Below are 4,666 nucleotides of genomic sequence, written 5' to 3'. Positions count from 1 at the left end.
TGTGTGATTGAATTCTTGAATGCACAAGGTGAAACGCCCATACGCATTCATGAAAGACTGAAGAAGGTGTATGGTGTTGTGACAGTGGATGTCAGCACTGTTAGACGATGGGTTCGTCGTTGTAAGGAAGCTGAAGGGCAAACACCGTGACTGACGAAAAGCGGAGCGGCAGGCGGGTGCGTGCAGTGACTCCACACAACATTCAGCAAGTTGATGACATCATTTGTGGTGACCGTCGGGTGACTGCAGATGAAGCGTGTCGCATTATTTCTCTTAGTAAAGGCAGTGTGATCACGATTATTAAACAATTGGGGTACTCAAAAGTTTGTGCACGGTGGGTTCCAAGAATGTTAACCGATCAGAATAAAGAGGCAAGGAAAACAATAGCCTCCCAACACTTGCAGCGCTTCCGTTTGGAGGGAGATCAATTTCTGAAAAAAATTGTGACCGGGGACGAAACATGGGTGCATTTTTTTGAACCCGAATCAAAGAGGCAGTCAATGGAGTGGCGTCACACAAGCTCGCCGAGGAAGAAAAAATTCAAAACTGTGCGATCGGCAGGGAAAGTTATGGCAACAGTTTTCTAGGATACAGAGGGTGTGATTCTGGTTGATTTTTTGGAGCAGGGATACACAATACATTCTGTTCAATACGTCACAACCCTCAAAAAACTTAAAGCACGTCTTCAGCGAGTTCGCCCAACAAAATCAATGGCAGAAGTTCTTCTTTTGCATGACAATGCAAGACCACACACCAGTCGTCACACCTCTGACGAGATTGTCAAAATTGGATGGGAAGTTTTGCCTCATCCCCCATACAGCCCTGACCTGGCACCATCAGACTTCCATCTGTTCGGGCCACTAAAAGAAGCCCATCGTGGGATTCATTTTGAAGATGAGGAGGCCGTCAAAACATCCGTGCGTCAATGGCTTAGGAAGCAGAGCTGTGATTTTTACCGTGCTGGGATACATGCCCTTGTTCAAAGATGGACCAAAACTGTAGAGATGGGCGGATATTACATTGAAAAATGACAAAATGATCCTCAATGTTGTGGTTTTCAACCTATGTAATTGCATTTAAATTTCCTGACAATTAAACGTTGAAAAAAAATAGGAGGCATTACTTTTTGACTGACCCTCGTACAATACCAGATTTAGGTATCGATTATTGACTTTTTAGCTGGATTTGGTGCCTTGGACATGAGCTAGGACCTTAAGATTTTGCATGAAAGGAGGACCAGCAGCCGAATTGCACGCGAGATTGTGAAAAGTGTTCATATGTAGTAAAAACCTGAGAAATCCGTCTGTATTCGTCATTTGGTATGGAATCGACTTAAAGCCAGATCGTCACATTGGCCGCTCTTCTCTCTGAAACGGTTGTACTTATCGTCTGCAAAGCTATGTCGCGTGCTGCGGTTTGTGGAGACACTAAAAGCACCATAGTAGAACACAGATGTAGCTTCTAAGTTGATGTAATAGCCAGTAAGAAGTAGTACAATTCAAGTTTCAGGTATCGATTATTGACTTTTTAGCTGGCCTTGGTGCATTGGACGTGAGCTAGGACCTTAAGACTCTGCATGAAAGGAGGACTAGCAGCCGAGTAGCAAGGGAGAATGTGAAAAGTGTTCATATGTAGTAAAAACCTGAGAAATACGTCCGTTTTCGTCATTTGTTATCGAATCGACTTAAAGCCAGATCGTCACATTGGACGCTCTTCTCTCTGAAACGGTTGTACTTATCGTCTGCAAAGCTATGTCGCGTGCTGCGGTATGTGGAGACACTAAAAGCACCATTGTCGAACACAGATGAAGCTTCTAAGTTGATGTAATAGCCAGTAAGAAGTAGAACAACTCAAGTTTTAGGTATCGATTATTGACTTTTTAGCTGGCTTTGGTGCCTTGGACATGAGCTAGGACCATAAGATTCTGCATGAAAGGAGGACTAGCAGCCGAGTTGCATGGGAGAATGTGAAACGTGTTCATATGTAGTAAAAACCTGAGAAATTCGTCCGTTTTCGTCATTTGTTATCGAATCGACTTAAAGCCAGATCGTCGCATTGGCCGCTCTTCTCTCTGAAACGGTTGTACTTATCGTCTGAAAGCTATGTCGCGTGCTGCGGTATGCGGAGACACTAAAAGCACCATTGTAGAACACAGATGAAGCTTCTAAGATGATGTAATAGCCAGTAAGAATTAGTACAACTCCAGATTTAGGTATCGATTATTGAATTTTCAGCTGGATTTCGTGCCTTGGACATGAGCTAGGACCTTAAGATTCTGCATGAAAGGAGGACTAGCAGCCGAATTGCACGCGAGATTGTGAAAAGTGTTCATATGTAGTAAAAACCTGAGAAATCCGTCTGTATTCGTCATTTGGTATGGAATCGACTTAAAGCCAGATTGTCACATTGGCCGCTCTTCTCTCTGAAACGGTTGTACATATCGTCTGCAGAGCTATGTCGCGTGCTGCGATATGCGGGGACACTAAAATCACCATAGTAGAACATTGATGAAGCTTCTAAGTTGATGTAATAGCTAGTAAGAATTAGTACAATACCAGATTTAGGTATCGATTATTGACTTTTTAGCTGGATTTGGTGCCTTGGATATGAGCTAGGACCTTAAGATTCTGCATGAAAGGAGGACTAGCAGCCAAATTGCACGCGATATTGTGAAAAGTGTTCATATGTAGTAAAAACCTGAGAAATCCGTCCGTATACGTCATTTGTTATGGAATCGACTTAAAGCCAGATCGTCACATTGGCCGCTCTTCTCTCTGAAACGGTTGTACTTATCGTCTGCAAAGCTATGTCGCGTGCTGCTGTTTGTGGAGACACTAAAAGCACCATAGTAGAACACAGATGAAGCTTCTAAGATGATGTAATAGCCAGTAAGAAATAGTGGAATTCAAGTTTTAAGTATCGATTATTGACTTTTTAGCTGGCTTTGGTGCCTTGGACATGAGCTAGGACCTTAAGACTCTGCATGAAAGGAGGACTAGCAGCCGAGTTGCATGGGAGGATGTGGAAAGTGTTCATATGTAGTAAAAACCTGAGAAATCCGTCCGGTTTCGTCATTTGTTATCGAATCGCCTTAAAGCCAGATCGTTATATTGGCCTCTCTTCGCTCTGAAACGGTTGTACTTATCGTCTGCAAAGCTATGTCGCGTGCTGCGGTATGCGGAGACACTAAAAGCACCATTGTAGAACACAGATGAAGCTTCTAAGTTGATGTAATAACCAGTAAGAAGTAGTACAATTCAAGTTTTAAGTTTCGATTATTGAATTTTTAGCTGCCTTTGGTGCCTTGGACATGAGCTAGGACCTTAAGATTCTGCATGAAAGGAGGACTAGCAGGCGAGTTGCACGGGAGAATGTGAAAAGTGTTCATATGTAGTAAAAACCTGAGAAATCCGTCTGTTTTCGACATTTGTTATTGAATCGACTTAAAGCCAGGTCGTCACATTGGCCGATCTTCTGACTGAAACGGTTGTACATATCGTCTGCAAAGCTATGTCGCGAGTTGCGGTATGTGGAGACTCTAGAAGCACCATAGTAGAACACAGCTGAAGCTTCTAAGTTGATGTAATAGCCAGTAAGAAGTAGTACATCTCAAGTTCTAGGTATCGATTATTGACTTTTTAGCTGGCTTTGGTGCCTTGGACATGAGCTAGGACCATAAGATTCTGCATGAAACGAGGACTAGCAGTCGAGTTGCACGTGAGAATGTGAAAAGTGTTCATATGTAGTAAAAACCTGAGAAATCCGTCAGTTTTCTTCATTTGTTATCGAATCGACTTAAAGCCAGATCGTCACATTGGCCGCTCATCTCTCTGAAACGGTAGTACTTATCGTCTTCAAAGCTATGTCGCGTGCTGCGGTATGCGGAGACACTAAAGGCATCATAGTAGAACATTGATGAAGCTTCTAAGTTGATGTAATAGCTAGTAAGAATTAGTACAATACCAGATTTAGGTATCGATTATTGACTTTTTAGCTGGATTTGGTGCCTTGGATATGAGCTAGGACCTTAAGATTCTGCATGAAAGGAGGACTAGCAGCCGAGTTGCATGGGAGGATGTGGAAAGTGTTCATATGTAGTAAAAACCTGAGAAATCCGTCCGGTTTCGTCATTTGTTATCGAATCGCCTTAAAGCCAGATCGTTATATTGGCCTCTCTTCGCTCTGAAACGGTTGTACTTATCGTCTGCAAAGCTATGTCGCGTGCTGCGGTATGCGGAGACACTAAAAGCACCATTGTAGAACACAGATGAAGCTTCTAAGTTGATGTAATAACCAGTAAGAAGTAGTACAATTCAAGTTTTAAGTTTCGATTATTGAATTTTTAGCTGCCTTTGGTGCCTTGGACATGAGCTAGGACCTTAAGATTCTGCATGAAAGGAGGACTAGCAGGCGAGTTGCACGGGAGAATGTGAAAAGTGTTCATATGTAGTAAAAACCTGAGAAATCCGTCTGTTTTCGACATTTGTTATTGAATCGACTTAAAGCCAGGTCGTCACATTGGCCGATCTTCTGACTGAAACGGTTGTACATATCGTCTGCAAAGCTATGTCGCGTGTTGCGGTATGTGGAGACTCTAGAAGCACCATAGTAGAACACAGCTGAAGCTTCTAAGTTGATGTAATAGCCAGTAAGAAGTAGTACATCT

This window comes from Schistocerca gregaria, unplaced genomic scaffold, assembly GCF_023897955.1.
Source record: "Schistocerca gregaria isolate iqSchGreg1 unplaced genomic scaffold, iqSchGreg1.2 ptg000205l, whole genome shotgun sequence".
Classification (NCBI taxonomy): domain Eukaryota; kingdom Metazoa; phylum Arthropoda; class Insecta; order Orthoptera; family Acrididae; genus Schistocerca; species Schistocerca gregaria.
This window is presented reverse-complemented; position numbering follows the sequence as displayed.